General features: G+C 35.5%; 1 long non-coding RNA gene across 4 annotated transcripts in view; it reads left to right on the top strand.

Annotated features, from left to right (window-relative positions):
• LOC123524661 (uncharacterized) overlaps positions 1–17319 on the top strand; it is a 95165-nt gene that overhangs the window by 43820 nt on the left and 34026 nt on the right. For 3 of the 4 annotated variants that reach the window (XR_008370237.1, XR_008370238.1, XR_008370236.1), the window contains one exon: positions 7701–7819. This is a non-coding gene — a long non-coding RNA (uncharacterized LOC123524661). Of the gene's footprint in view, positions 1–7700; positions 7820–16335; positions 16439–17319 lie in introns of all 4 variants that reach the window. The other variant, XR_008370239.1, reaches the window with a different exon arrangement.

Below are 17319 nucleotides of genomic sequence, written 5' to 3' on the forward strand. Positions count from 1 at the left end.
AATATAAGCCTATCAAAAGAAAGCAGAGATTCAGACAAACTGCAAATAATAAACAGTTGAAAATGCTTTGGTTATAAATTTGGTACTTGGAATGTCTGTTTACTTGCTAGCACAAATGCAAATTATAGTTATAATGAGTTATGTGCCCTTTATTTATAAAAAAATGCCATATTTCACAATTTTTGTCAAGGTCGCTTGCTGTTAGCTCGAATTGGTCGCCACTTTTGGCGGTTCGGTGTATGTGCATCTGTCCGTCCAATTTTTTCTGGACCATAACTTTGACATGCATGGACCAATCTTGTTTATATTTGGCAGGAATGTTTACCTGAATGAGAAGGCATGTCATGCGCAAACCCCATGTTCCTATCTCAAAGGTCAAGGTCACAGTTGGAGGTCAAAGGTCAAATTGAAGTTTGTCTAGAGCATTTTCTTCTTCATGCATGGTGGGATTTTGATGTAACTTGGCATGAATGTGCACCATTATGAGACAGAGTGTCATGCACAAGAACCAGGTCCCTAGATCTAAGGTCAGGGTCACTCTTGACAGCTGGCTGCTTGACATTCTGCCCGTGGGCATACTTGTTTGCCTTAGCGTATTGTATACTTTACCAATCCTTTAATATTTATGTAAAGAAAGAACATTTATTAAAATGATACTTCTGTCAAATTTGACTAAAGTCCCAGTTGGGCCAGAGTTTAATGACCTTGATTTATAAAACTTAGTGTATTTCAACATTTAAGTGCTCTAGCACAGCATAAATTCACACGCATACCTTTAGTGCTCTAGCACCATAACATGCATTCCTATAATAAAACTTGGAGCACATTGGATTGTGACACATTGGATTATGGGCCAAATAAGACTGCTTATTTCAGAGTAATGTGCCCTTGAAATGGCAAATATTGCACTACATTATTACCTATCCCCTGTTTGACCCTGTTTCTTTTCTGAGATTGTAAGCAGAGTGGCCAGAAATTATTGTTGTGTGTTTATCAGAAAAGTTAAATGGAAATTGATCTATCAAAAAACTAAAACATGGCTGCCATGTGACAGGGTCATTTTTCCATATTTTTATGATGGTATCCCCAGAGATATTGTATATGGTATCAGTCAAATATTCTGCAAAACACTCAGGTGAGCAGATACAAGACCATCATGACCAGTCTTATTTTAAAGGAAACTCTAAGTAAACATTTAATGAAACACAAGCACCTTGAAAATAATAAGCTTGTTTAATAACATATTCTAGAAAGAGTTTCTGAGGGAGAAAAAAAATTGCCATGTTTACAGACACCAGGTGCCTCAAAATTTTACCTAAGTCTGTGAGAAAAAACATGAAGAAAAAACACCTCATGAACATGATTCATGATGTATATATTATCATGATGGATAAAAGATATACAGAAAATACTCCTGCAGGTAGAGTTTCCCTTTCCCAGAGTTGCTGGCTTCTGTAAATCTACCGATGTTAATAAACACGGACAGGTGTCACTCGGAGGGTGGGGGTCTGCTCTATGTTGTTTCATGCCATCTTTACAACTATAAATACCTCTACTAATTAAATACATGTTATTGCTAGCATATTTATATTAAGGCCATTATTTTTATTTACCTTCGTGATTAACTGTTTTCTTTTGAAAAGCTTTTATTTCATGGATTTGGGAGCGTCGTATTATTATTTTTATGACAATAAAATGTGTTTTTCTTAGATGCTTTTTTGCCAGGAGTTTAGATCTGTTGTCAGTTTGTAAGCTTGCATGATGTGGTATAAATACAGATCAACTTCAGTTACAGTCGACTCCCATCCTAGGAAATGATGTTTTATTTATTTTATGTTTTTCGGTGGTTTATCGAAATATAACGGTGAATTATATCCTGATAAACTCACTGGCCACTCAGTGAAAATTATCAAATCTGATACCCAGATTAATGTCAAAAAGTTTACCGAGCGTACTGAAAGCCGGAAACAATATGACGATGACGTCTTTAAAATGACGTCATCTTTGCGATGCTTCCTGATAAAATTTCCCGCAAATTTCGACATTTTATTGAAATAAACACAACAAAAGTAGAGTTTTAGACATAAAATAAACAGAAAAATTGTTGGTATCGATGTAATATCACGGTAATTTCACTCATGAACACCAAAATTTGTTATTTTCACTCGTGGCTGCGCCACTCGTGAAAATATCACTTCTGGTGCCCACTCGGTGAAATTATAACGTGACCAACAATTATCCTCTATATAATTTCTGATGGGGATTAATTTAAACTACATAAGTTGACATTTTTACACAATGATACAGAGGACATTGAGAAGAAAAGTGATAATGCAGGAACCATAACTTTTCCTTCTGTCTATATAGATTAATCCCCCTTCATTATTTGGTCAGCTCCTTTCTAGTACATTACACAATTTCTTCAACTGCAATAGGTTGTTAGAGAATAAATATGCATTGAAAATGTTTTGATGTGGTGGTGTAGTTCTGCTTTTATTCGACCCTTTGATAAATAATTTAAACAAATATAACTGATTGTTGTTGCTGTTGTTGGCTCACTGGAGTATGATGTGCTCATAGTGAGTTTTTAGGATCGTTGGGCTTGTGCCATCCATTCCGTCATCTTCCACAGTTGGTTTGTTTGTTCTCTAGCATCCTCATTTCTGAAGTACTCGTATTCAAACTGTATATATTTCCATAACTCTTGGTCAAATTTGACTATGAGCTACTACCATTAGGTCAAGAGTTATTGCCCTTGATTTGTGATAATAATTCTATAGTACCTGATATTCACCAATACATATCACAGTTTCACTGCATGATCATCTGCAAGACTGATTCATCAGAGTAGTAGGTTATGTGCCCATGTTTTATCCCCCCCCCCCCCCCCCCAAAAAAAAAGTTTACTCTCCAGCATTTTTATTTCTTCGCCGATCATATTCTTTCACATTTGTATAGACAGAATGTGAATTCCTATAAAAAAAACTTGTTAGGTTGTATTATAAACTAGATGTGTCAGATTTATCAAGAGTTATGTGCCCTTGATTAAGTAAATATTGTTCAGTCTTGTGATCTTTGTCAAGTTAAGACTATTGGTATAGTATTTAAGATTAGAAATAATTGCCTATTGGGCTACTGTAACATATATACACACCAGACTTGGTATGTGAATTGATATCTGAATGCTTGAATATGGTATATTGATGGTTGATATCTCTGTGACCTTGACCTCATCATGAAAAGCTACAGTACTTTAGATGAGAGATATAGGGCAATGACATGGTTATTTTGAATGTTGGGGGCCTCTCTGAATTTCTTGTGAAATCAGTCAGTTTTCAGTGTCATAGTTTATATTCTTTATTATCGATAAATCTTCAATGTATGTCATGATCCTCTTATGTTATAGCATTTATTTTGTTTGACCACTTTTATCAGCAAATAAAACTATTAAAACACAAGATGAAGATTTTAATCAAAAGTGGCTTCTTAGTGTTGCCTGTATTGACAGCTGGTCTTTAAAGTAGACATTAATGAATTATACCTCTAATTCACTGATAAGATTTCAATAGTTTTCTTATCAATTCAAACACATATGGATTCCAAAGTGGTTCTAGAGATTGTTGATAAATCTAAAGGCCTTGCTGAAATAAACAACATAAAACAATTACAAATTAGTTATGTTGAAGAGCCCATATTGGAATCTAACAAGTACAGAAAGGCAGGGGTTAAGGATGTTATTGGTTAATGTATTATTCGCAGCCTTTTTTTCGTGCTCCAATGTCTGGTTTTTCAAGAGCGCTGATTTGAAATAAAAACAAGGTCCTTCATGATGCAATCAAAGACATATTGTCTGAAGTGTTATTATTAGAAGTGTATAGCAGATACTTAATGCTTGTTATTGAACTGTTCGACTACTTATCAAGTGGTAGTTGGATGATCCGAGACTATGGCTTAAGTGTGCTAGAGAGGGTAAGCGAAGTAGCAAGGGTCGAATTACGTCTATATAGTGTCAGATTAGAGGCTGAATTATGTCTTTATATTCTCACATTTTATAGAAACATGTCTAGTTGGTACATATTATATGGCTTGCAGACATAACCAAACATGGTGGTGAAGGTTATATAGTAATCAGTTTGTATAAAGTGGAGATCTTTTTCTGTATTATGGGGTAAGTGGGGTGAATAAATTGAAAGCTTGTAAAAGTCAGACTTTAAATTTTATTTTGTAACCCTGCACATTTGTTGCATCTTTAGCAAATTATCTCTGTCTGGTCCTAATGAAAAAACATTCTATTTAATTTATTTCACTTCTAGAGACTGCATTTAAGCAGTTTTTTGGCTTATGATGTAATAAAATACTGGTGTTTATCATAATTATGATAACACTGTTCTTGTTATAATTTTCCAATTTACATAACTAAATGTTTTTTCCTGCAATATAATGTGTCTATAAGCATATTTTTCAATTACCAATGTCTGAGAGAATCTGTTTCCTAGACATCCAAGTATGTTTTCAGAACCTGACTTTGTTCCATAAACTTTCAAATTGCAGAACTGTCGTCTGCAGCAAGTTTTTTTTTCTGGAAGTCGGTTTACTGGTACAGATTGTTTGATGCAACATTTAAACAAATTTTGTTGTGTTTGCAAAAATCACGAAGGTAACAAAACTGAAATTTATAAAAAGCAGAGAATATTGAAGTATAATTGAATTTTGGGTCGGCTTTGTCAAAAGCTCTGCATGCTTGGTAGTAACAGTTTTTGATGTCATTTTTATCAAACTTTGTTAGAATGTAATACTTCTCAAAGCAAAATATTAAGTTTAGTGAAATTTAGATGGTCTAAGGGGTATGAGTAATGGGTTTCTGAAAAAATCAGTTTACTTTTTCACAACATCAAATTCAGGGCCTCTGTGGCCAAGCGATTAAGGTTGCCTTCAAATCGTGAGCCTCGCTTGAGGTGAAGAATACTTAATGTGAGGGAGCCATCCAGCTGGCTTACAGAAGGCCAGTAGTTCTACACAAGACAATGTCAGTCTGTAATGAAATAATGCCATCAAAAGCTGGAAAGTGTCCTTATGACCTATAATTGTGTCAGCGGGCGTAACGTTAAACCCAACAAACAAAACAATCCCATAGTAGCTCAGCTGCTTAGAGAGTGCATATCTATGGTTCACAGGGTTGAGAGTTCCGATCCCGAGCAAGGTGTACGTTCTGTATGGCTATTTGATAAAAGACATACTGTCTGGAATCTTTCATCCTGTGCTGCTGATTCATCTGGAGAAATTGGCTGCGTTACTTGCAGAGAACAGTTTAGTATTGTACTTGTGTACTGGTATACTATAGAATCCAGTAATACCCATCTGAGGTTACTAACTAGCTCATCTTTGCAAAACTGAAATAGTGTTGAAAAACAGTGCTAAACCCCTAAAATAGCAAATAATCCCATAATTATGTCCTTGGATAAAAATAGAATAACCTGTCCTTAAAATTAGTATCATACTCAGCTAGGAAAGATTTTGTCTGGTTTGTGATCACCCTTCGTCCGTCGTCAGTCCATGCGTCCGTCAACAATTTCTTGTCTGCACGATAGTGGTTTCATTTATTTATGATTTTATTTTAACCAAACTTGCACACAACTTGTATCACCATAAGATCTCGGTTCCTTTCTTGAACTGGCCAGATCCCATTATAGGTTCCAGAGTTATGGCCCCTGAAAGGGCCAAAATCAGCTATTTTGACCTTGTCTGCACAATAGCAGCTTTATTTATGATTTGATTTTTACCAAACTGGCACACAACTTGTATCACCATAAGGTCTTGGTTCCTTTCTTGAACTGGCCAGATTCCATTATGGGTTCCAGAGTTATGGCCCCTGAATGGGCCAGAATTAGCTGTTTGACCTTGTCTGTACAATAGCAGCTTCATTTATGATTTTATTTTAACCAAACTTGCACACAACTTGTATCGCTATAAGATCTTGGTTCCTTTCTTGAACTGGCTAGATTCCTTTATGGGTTCCAGAGTTATGGCCCCTGAATGGGCCAGAATTAGCTATTTTGACCTTTTCTGCACAATAGCAGCTTCATTTATGATTTAAATTTAATCAAACTTGCACAAAACTTGTGTTACCATAAGATCTCAGTTCCTTTTTTGAACCGGCCAGATCCCCTATTGGGTTCCAGAGTTATGGCCCCTGAAAGGACCAAAATTAGCTATTTTGACCTTGTCTGCACAATAGCAACTTCATTTATGATTTGATTTTAACCAAACTTGCACACAACTTGTATCACCACAAGATCTTGGTTCCTTTCTTGAACTGGCCAGATTCCATCATGGGTTCCAGAGTTATGGCCCCTTAAAGGTCCAAAATTGGCTATTTTGGCTTTTACAGCCATATAGAGACTTCATTTATGGTTTTATTTGATACAAACTTCCAAAATATCTTCAACAACAATAAATCCTGGATTCCATGACAAATCAGATCCAGTCGTAGTTTCCAGAGTTATTTTATATCTGATTACCTCCCCTGATTGTAGTCAAAATGGATTTATATCAGTAAGTACTTATAGGACTTATTTGAAATTTCATTATTGTCATTAGTTGGACCGAGCCAATAAGGGTAGATAACTATGGACTGATTTTATGTCAAATTACCTCCCTTTATTTCAAATTAAAATGGGTATATTTCCGTAACTAATGAAGATACTGATCTGAAATTTCATTTATGTCAACAGATTTATTTGGCAGATCCTTCTTTTGTTCACTTACAATAATTTTCTTTTGATTACTTCCCTTTTACGTTACTATAAATAGCTTATTTTTAGTAACATTTTTATTATTGGCCGTAGGGAAAACCCGAGACCACTTTTCTATGGTACAACATGGATGGTACCTCCAATTTTTAGGTGTATTTTGACATATCTGTACCATGTAAGAATTTTGTTTTTCTGTTTGGTTAAATTTCTTACTTTGTTGTTCCTGTCCTTTGGACTTAGATATTTTTTCTGAGGACCTTCTTGCCCTCAAGTGCAATGATAACAGGTGAGCGATATAGGGCCATCATGGCCCTCTTGTTTTTCTGTTGCATTCAGGTCATCAAGGACTTATTGTTTGAATCCTATTATTACGTCCTTTAAAACAGAATAACATGTTCAGAATCAGCAAGAAAATGCTTAAATTTGTCTTTTTTCTGTTGCATTTAAGCTACCAAGAACACTATATCCTAACATTTCAGTAAATGTAAATAAAGTAAAGCAGTGTGTTCCAGATTTCTGCTACAGTGTTCCTCAGATAACCTTTGGATTGAAATCCAATCTACTAAGATGTAGCTTGGTAAACAGTCTCAACAAGGAAATAAGCATGTAATACCATGTTCAGACTACGTTTTTAATCCTACATTAACTTAGGTTTATTTTTTAAACTCGTTTGCGTCCACACTATATGTGGTGTAAAACGTGAATTTTGTAAAGGTCAAGTGGTTTCTGTAATGATAATTATCCTCATGGTTCTTCAACAAGACACTTTGTGGTGACCCTGCTTTTAACTTATTTCGAGGAAATAAAATTTTAATATAACATGAATCGGAATAAGCTTGGTGATAATTTTTTTTCACCTCTGCAGATAATATGGATAAGTACATTGTAATAAAGAAGCTGTTGTCCAATTTTTATACTGAGATGACTAACAACTTTTCCATCTTTCAGTATTAAAAGGGGTGCGTACTTAAAAGATACTGACTGAATGGCTAACAGTGCACAGATGTGCAGGCTGATCATGATCTACACTGGTCGCAAAGGCAGAGTTTAAAGTCGTGTCCAGCATGGTAAGGGCTGAAGTTTGTACCATTCTTTTGCAATGAACAGGAATATTAAAGGCCAATGATGAATAATTAGTATTGTACATAACAGAATGATAATTTCATCTTAACCTTTACCATGCTAAATTTCTAGAATGGACTGGTCCAGCATTCAATTCGGGCAGTACTATTTATTATTTGAAGGGGTGTTCTCTGAAAATTTACTGACTGAATAGCAAACAGTGCAGACCATGATCAGCCTGCATGGAAGTGGAGGCTGATCATGGTCTACACTGATCGCAGAGGCAGAAATACTTGCGGCCAGAAGGCTGTAGGTTAAATGTATAAAATTTTACTTTGTTTAGTTCATACCTACAGCTTTTGCTGTATACATGTTGTGCCTTTCCAGCATTGTGGAAAACTCGAGGATGTATTTACTATGAATTGCTAAAATTTCTTTTTGCATGATAAATGTAAATCATGTACAGATTTAACAGAAACTTGCCATGAATATGGCATATTCTACAACAAAAGCTGTGCGAAGTTTCAGCAATATAAATTTATAATGAAGAATGTTACAGCAATATAAATTTTTACAGGTTTAAAGTCTTAAGTTTAAATTGCAGGCCGTAAATGTTGATGAATTCGGGCCCAGGATAATAGGATAAGGGTTTGGGTGTCTTAAACTGCAACTTAAACGTTTTGACAGATTCTAATGAAATTTTACACAAAGATTAAATATAATGAGAAGGTGAATCATGCCCAAGTCAGGCCATACCTCCAAGGTCAAGGGCACGCAGTTTAGGGTTAGAAGAAACATAATATGTTTGGCAATATAAATACCATGTTATTATATATATTATATTACAATACCTATGTTGATTTAACATGCAAAAACAATAATTAAAAACTGCACTTTATGTCTTATTAATTCTGTGTTAGGTTTGCCAGTCTTGGAATATGAGGGGAGGGATAGGGGAGCAGGGGATGGGGCATAACTGTGCTTCACAAACACATTTCTTGTTGTTTGTTAAGAAAATGCCAAGGCATTGAAGTGCCTCAGCAGCTACTTAGCCAATATCTTTAGTATTGATATTTTTGTGGCAATTCAGCATATTTTGTTACCCTGAAAGTAGCCATAATAACCACCATGCCACATTCTGTTGAAATTCCATATTTCGTTTGTTTGAGATCAATTTTGTAATTCTAACTAAGTAAAGTTTACAACATTATAATTAGTGACTCTTTAATCACTAGTGTATGCATTCATTCTAGCATAAAACTGCTGTTCTTGTCACTTTTCATGGGCGTTTTAACAAGAGAGAAAATGTGTGTTAACGGACGCTCACGTACACCTTTTTATACATGTGCGTTCCGTGACAAAGCATAAACTTATTACGGCCAGAAAATGGATAATTCAAATGAAAATGACGTCAGTGTGAAAAAACAACTCAGATATTCCCCCGCATTTAATGACATTGATGGATAATGTATTCATCAGAGCTCCGGAAATTTGCCGGTTTGTCGGTTTTGGACCGATTTTTGACTTTTCAGACCGATTCATGAAGTGAAAAAATGAAAAAATCGGTCCCGTAAAAATGGAGAAAAGTATAAATTTCGGTCAGAAATCTCAATACACAATCACCAGCCAAGCAGGAAATTGTTGGTAGCACCCTTAGATAATCAATAAACATGTCAAACGGTCTGATTGTCACCTTGAAAATCGGTCCGTAATTAGCATGTGACGCAGTCAGTGTTCGCACGGCACATCCGTTAATGTTTGCAGACAGCCGACTGCAATGTATTAAACATTTTTGACTGGTTTCCAAATGTTTTTGACTGGATCTAAATGCTTTAGACGGGGATCCACTTCTTTCATTTAGAATTTGACGGCTGGTTTATTTCGAAAGGCTATGATTAATCACGGGTAAAAAAAACAAAAAAAAAAAAAACAAACGGTCACTGCATTTAATGAGACATCACACGGGAAACCGATATAAATAGCTTTTATAATTACTTGATTTTTAAAAATTACATGATTCATTTGTTGGGCCTTCAGTTGAAACAAGAACAGAAAATCGTCTTTGCAACCCGACTGTACAAAAAAAGAAAAAAATGGATTGGCAAACACGAATGATAAAGAAAACTGGAGTGGCACTGTTTACCAAATCGGTCTTTTAAAAAACGTTTCAAAATGAAATTTTGTTCAAATCAGAAGAGAACATATAACTTTATTACTGAAGTACAATGCCAGTGAAATGAAATATCCGTGGCCAAATCGTGTGACCTTTCGGTACTATACATGCAGGAAATTCGATCTCAGCATTCACATAATGTACACATTCGGTCCGTGACAGAGTATTCTTAAAATACTGAGGATGTTTGGCAGAGAATATGTCACTTTGAAGCATTGTATTTTATAAAATTCCGTCAAAGAATGAGGAAACATCACAAAGTATCTGCCATCAATACGGTACCGAAGTCACGTGCATTGGCTTTTAGACTAGTTAGGTACACAATGTCAATGCCTTGGCAATTTTATCCCAGCAAGTATTTTCTCGGCAAAAAATCGAAATTTAAACAGTAACGATCACATATAACACTGAATAACTGTCTTCATTGTATGATAACTCGCAGTGACTGGTAAATCATTCTTAATGCATGACATGCTTATTTCTTTACTCTATCACGTTTTACAAATATAGTATATTGGTAATGGGATGGGTGGGGTAGCGCCGATGTCATGATTTTTGTTTCGGACCTATTGAGTTCTCAAAATTTCCGGAGCCCTGGTATTCATTTTTTTTTTTTCACGTTTTATGCTAGAATAGTGTTAGCCATTTCGTGTTATGACATCTTCAGAATCCACGGTGGGGAAACCACGTGACTAAATCGGATAACGTGCACTCAGAAGTGCTAAAAATAGGCCCGCTTCAGGTATGTTTTTTCACTATAACTTTTTTGATCCGCAATTGTTTTAAACGAGATGACGTGCATAAACCCCGCAATAAAAAGCTCTTTCAGCGGATATATGTAACTTGATGAAACTCCCTCCCGTTTTTACGTAATCCTTGCCCAACCGATTCGAAAGATACAGATGTGGATGACCAAGAATGTACAATGTGGATGATCAAGAATGTTCAATGTGGATGACCAAGAATGTTCAATGAGGATGACCAAGAATGTACAATGAGGATGACCAAGAATGTTCAATGAGGATGACCAAGAATGTTCAATGTGGATGATCAAGAATGTTCAATGGGATGATCAAGAATGTACAATGTGGATGACCAAGAATACTTTGTCTTACGATATCTTCAATATTCCTGAATAGTCGTGTTAAATATTTGGTACAGGACTTTGGACAATGACAAGCTTTATTTTAAACCTAAATTCCAGCGAAAATTCTCTGCAGAATCTGTGCTAGGTGCGTAACTTGTGTAACAGACGTGTTCGTTACCAAAATATTTTGCATCTTTCGAATCGGTTGGGCAAGGATTACGTAAAAACGGGAGGGAGTTTCATCAAGTTACATATATCCACTGAAAGAGCTTTTTATTGCGGGGTTTATGCACGTTATCTCGTTTAAAACAATTGTGGATCAAAAAAGTTATAGTGAAAAAACATACCTGAAGCGGACCTATTTTTAGCACTTTTGCGTGTACGTTATCCGATTTAGTCACGTGGTTTCCCCACCGTGAGAATCTCTTTGGATACGTTGGTACCCTCGCCCTACGGGCTCAGGCACCAACCAATCCCTCGGGATTCTGCAGACATTATAACATGAAAAAACATGCGTTATCCCTACAATATTAACTTTAAAAAGTAGTTCAGACTGAAATAAGAGTCCCACCTAAAGCAGGTGTTTAAATTGTATAGCGTGCAGTATCTCGGTGTAAAATCTGCTGATTAAAGTTTAAAATGCATATTCCAGTTATTAAGCAGTAAAATCGCTGAATGTGAACTTTTGATTGATTTATTAAGAGTTTCTTTTCAATTATATATTTTAATACCTGGTGCATGTTTCTCCAATCAATGTGTATCCGGTTAGATAACTCAAGGTTAATATATGACATTCTTGATCATCTACATTGAACATTCCTTTTCATCTACTCACATCGAAATTTCTTAATCATCTACATACAATGATCATTCTTGATCATCTACATTGAACATCTTGATCATCTACATAGAACTTTCTTGATCATCCACTTTTGTTGGACATTCTTGATCATCTGCATAGAACTTTCTTGATCATCAACTTACATTGAACATTCTTGATCATCTACATTAAACATTCCTGTCCATGCACTCACACTGAACATTCCTTAGATCACAGACACTGAACATTCTTCGTCATCCTCATTTGATTTTTGTTTCATCCACATTGAACATTCTAAATCATACACATTGAACATTTTAATCAACCACACTGAACATTTTTATTCATCTGCATTGTACATTCTTGATCATTCACATTGTACATTCTTGGTCATCCACATAGAACATTCTTATTCATCTGCATTGTAAGTTCTTGACCATCCACATTGAACATTCTTGATCATTCTTATTGTACTTTCTTGATCATCCACATTGAACATTGTTGGTCATCCACATTGTACATTCTTGGTCATCCTCATTGAACATTCTTGGTCATCCTCATTGAACATTCTTGATCATCCACATTGTACATTCTTGGTCATCCTCATTGAACATTCTTGGTCATCCACATTGTACATTCTTGATCATCCACATTGTGCATTCTTGATCATCCTCATTGAACATTCTTGGTCATCCACATTGTACATTCTTGGTCATCCTCATTGAACATTCTTGGTCATCCACATTGTACATTCTTGATCATCCACATTGACATTCTTGGTCATCCTCATTGAACATTCTTGATCATCCATCCACATTGTACATTCTTGGTCATCCTCATTGAACATTCTTGGTCATCCACATTGTACATTCTTGGTCATCCACATTGAACATTCTTGCTCATCCACATTGTACATTCTTGATCATCCACATTGAACTTTCTTGCTCATCCACATTGTACATTCTTGATCATCCACATTGAACATTCTTGGTCATCCACATTGTACATTCTTGGTCATCCTCATTGAACATTCTTGGTCATCCACATTGTACATTCTTGATCATCCACATTGAACATTCTTGATCATCCACGTTGAACATTCTTTGTCATCCACATTGTACATTCTTGGTCATCCACGTTGAACATTCTTGGTCATCCTCATTGAACATTCTTGGTCATCCACATTGTACATTCTTGATCATCCTCATTGAACATTCTTGGTCATCCACATTGAACATTCTTGGTCATCCACATTGAACATTCTTGGTCATCCTCATTGAACATTCTTGGTCATCCACATTGAACATTCTTGGTCATCCACATTGTACATTCTTGGTCATCCACATTGAACATTCTTGGTCATCCACATTATACATTCTTGATCATCCACATTGAACATTCTTGGTCATCCTCATTGAACATTCTTGGTCATCCACATTGTACATTCTTGATCATCCACATTGAACATTCTTGGTCATCCTCATTGAACATTCTTGGTCATCCTCATTGAACATTCTTGGTCATCCACATTGAACATTCTTGATCATGCACATTGTAGATTCTTGGTCATCCTCATTGAACATTCTTGGTCATCCACATTGTACATTCTTGGTCATTCACATTGAACATTCTCAGTCATCCTCATTGAACATTCTTGGTCATCCACATTGTACATTCTTGATCATTCACATTGAACATTCTTGGTCATCCTCATTGAACATTCTTGGTCATCCTCATTGAACATTCTTGATCATCCACATTGTACATTCTTGGTCATCACATTGAACATTCTTGGTCATCCACATTGTACATTCTTGGTCATCCTCATTGAACATTCTTGGTCATCCACATTGTACATTCTTGGTCATCCTCATTGAACATTCTTGGTCATCCACATTGTACATTCTTGATCATCCACATTGAACATTTTTGGTCATCCACATTGTACATTCTTGGTCATCCACATTGAACATTTTTGGTCATCAACATTGTACATTCTTGATCATCCACATCGAACATTCTTGGTCATCAACATTGTACATTCTTGGTCATCCACATTGAACATTCTTGGTCATCCACATTGTACATTCTTGATCATCCACATTGAACATTCTTGGTCATCCACATCGAACATTCTTGGTCATCCACATTGTACATTCTTGATCATCCACATTGTACATTCTTGGTCATCCTCATTGAACATTCTTGGTCATCCTCATTGAACATTCTTGATCATCCACATTGTACATTCTTGGTCATCCTCATTGAACATTCTTAGTCATCCACATTGTACATTCTTGGTCATCCACATTGTACATTCTTGATCATCCACATTGAACATTCTTGGTCATCCTCATTGAACATTCTTGGTCATCCACATTGTACATTCTTGATCATCCACATTGAACATTCTTGGTCATCCTCATTGAACATTCTTGGTCATCCACATTGTACATTCTTGGTCATCCTCATTGAACTTTCTTGGTCATCCTCATTGAACATTCTTGGTCATCCACATTGTACATTCTTGATCATCTCATTGAACATTCTTGGTCATCCACATTGTACATTCTTGATCATCCACATTGAACATTCTTGGTCATCCTCATTGAACATTCTTGATCATCCACATTGTACATTCTTGGTCATCCTCATTGAACTTTCTTGGTCATCCTCATTGAACATTCTTGGTTATCCTCATTGAACATTCTTGCTCATCCACATTCTACATTCTTGGTCATCCTCATTGAATATTCTTGGTCATCCACATTGTACATTCTTGATCATCCACATTGAACATTCTTGGTCATCCTCATTGAACATTCTTGATCATCCACATTGTACATTCTTGATCATCCATATTGTACATTCTTGGTTTTCTGATCATCCACATTGTACATTCTTGATCATCCACATTGAACATTCTTGATCATCCTCATTGAACATTCTTGGTCATCCACATTGTACATTCTTGGTCATCCACATTGTACATTCTTGGTCGTCCACATTGAACATTCTTGATCATCCACATTGTACATTCTTGGTCATCCGCATTGTACATTCTTGGTCATCCTCATTGTACATTCTTGATCATCCTCATTGAACATTCTTGGTCATCCTTATTGAACATTGTTATTCATTGGCATTGAGCATTCATACACTATGAGCATTCTTGATCATCCACATTGAAGATATAATATTATTCATACTCATCAAACTCAGTACCATCATAGCTGTCATTAGGTCGGAGGCCAAGGTCATGGTTTCAGGTCAATGATTAAAGCATAATCCGAAACTTGATTTCAAAGATCAGTAGATGACCCTACTTTGGGGTCAGTCAGTCAAAGGTCAAGGTTACAATGACAATGTTAAATTGTATATGATGATTTCCTTTAGTCAGTATGTGACCTGTTTTTTCCAGTATAAAGATTTTATTTTGGTCAATAAGTGGAGAATGTTTGGGCATATGAAGGTCAGACTTCAAAGAAGGTTGCCTAGGTCACTAGATGACCTCTGGTATTTTAGGGTCAGTTGGTTTAAGTTCAGGTTTACAGAGACCTTAACCCTTATCATGCTGGACATGATTGATTCTTCCTTTGCAGCCAGTGCAGATCATGATCAGCCTGCACACCCAAGATTAAGTCTGAAGTAAATTTTTATAAAATGGTTGCCAGTGATCATTAGATTTAGATGATGTTATTGTTTTGAATACCAGCAGAACATAGTTGAAGGTCACTGTAACCTTGAGGATGAAAAAGTTTTCTTATCAGTAATTGGAAAATGCTATTGTGACCAATAACTTGAGAGTGCTTGGACTTATAGTTGCCAAACACAGCATGATTATCTTTTGCTGATAGATGGTGCATAATGGCTAAGGTGGTCAGAGGTCATGGTCATCATGACCTTTAGGGTTCAACATTTTCTCATCACTAACAGAAGAACTTGTGAGCCTATGTCCATTAAAGGAAAAATAGATTATCCCTATTGACTGTTGGGTCAGTAGGTCATAGGTCAAGGTAACAGGTCACTGTGCCTTGAGACTCAAAGATAATCAGTAAAAAGAAAAAACAGTCTGATTTTTTAGCTTATTTGTGTGTGGTCAATGTTTGGCATACCTATTTAATTCTGACATCTGAAGGCAATATTTTACAGTTTGTCTTAAGGTAGTACTCTTAACAATGGCACACAGCAATTTTCATGTGATTACGTATTGATCTCCTAAGGCATTTGACACAAATATAATCCAATGTGCACATGGCTTTCCATAAAATACTTAGAATGCTGTAAAATCACAAACAAAAAATAAATGAATTCCCGATTGTCATTACAGGTCCACTACCTTAACTGAACAAAATCTTTCATGAACAGTAAATGGTTTTGTACCTAGAACATCATTATTTCAGATTTCTTCATGGAATTACTAATTTGATTGTTATTTCAGAAGTTGTTGGCAGTAGTGTCATTCAGATCTTGGCATAATGGAATTCAGGTTTCCAAGCTGATTAAATTGGGATTGTCCAAGATGAGTTACACGGCCATGCAAGGTGTTACAGCACCTGTTGATATTATAAGCAATATGTTGTATTTCTTTTTAAAAAATGAAAATTTTGTACTGAATTTTAAAGGTCATGTTTTTTTCAATATACCGTAAGAAGATTATAAATGTCATACAGTGTAGAAATTATATTATATTTAATATGGTTTAGTTAGAATACTTCTGACGGAAATGTAGCAGTGTTAAAACCTACTTATTACCATAAAACCTATGTAATCAGTACGTATGACATATGTTACTTCTACTTCGTTGATTTTGTTTGTAACTTTTCCAGATGTTGCGCTGCGTCTAAAAAGTTGTTTTTCAATTTAAAGTTTGTTTGGCAACATCTTGCTAGCATAAATACAGAAATTTACTAGAAAATAAATAAAAGTTGTAAAGGTTGTAAATATTAATTTGTTTAATGTTACTGTTAAAGCCTATATAAATCAGAAAGTGTTTTGTTTACTGATCAAACTTGTTGCTTTTACCCCTGAATGATTTTTAACTCATTTGATTTTTGAAAAATCGTCACTTGATTTTTTGGCATCGGTATTGGTTGAGTCGACTTCTACTTCTCAAAAAGTATCAGAGCTATAGCTATGAATCTTTGCACACTTGTTTATCATTTTTAGTGGAGCTAATAGGCCAAAAACTGTAACTTTCACTTGCATTTTGTCAGAATTATGGGCCCTTTTGGTACTTAGGAAGTTATAATTTCTTTGCTTGAATACTTTGAAAGCAATAGTTTGAAACCATTTAATAATTATTAAGTGAGTATGTTAACCATGAACCATACCCTTGCTTTATGTTTTTCTTAGAATAATGACCTTGTAGGTACTTAGAAAATTGGAATTCTTGGGTCAAAATTTTAATTTAAGTCATCTTTTT

Source organism: Mercenaria mercenaria, chromosome 3 (genome assembly GCF_021730395.1).
Source record: "Mercenaria mercenaria strain notata chromosome 3, MADL_Memer_1, whole genome shotgun sequence".
NCBI lineage: Eukaryota > Metazoa > Mollusca > Bivalvia > Venerida > Veneridae > Mercenaria > Mercenaria mercenaria.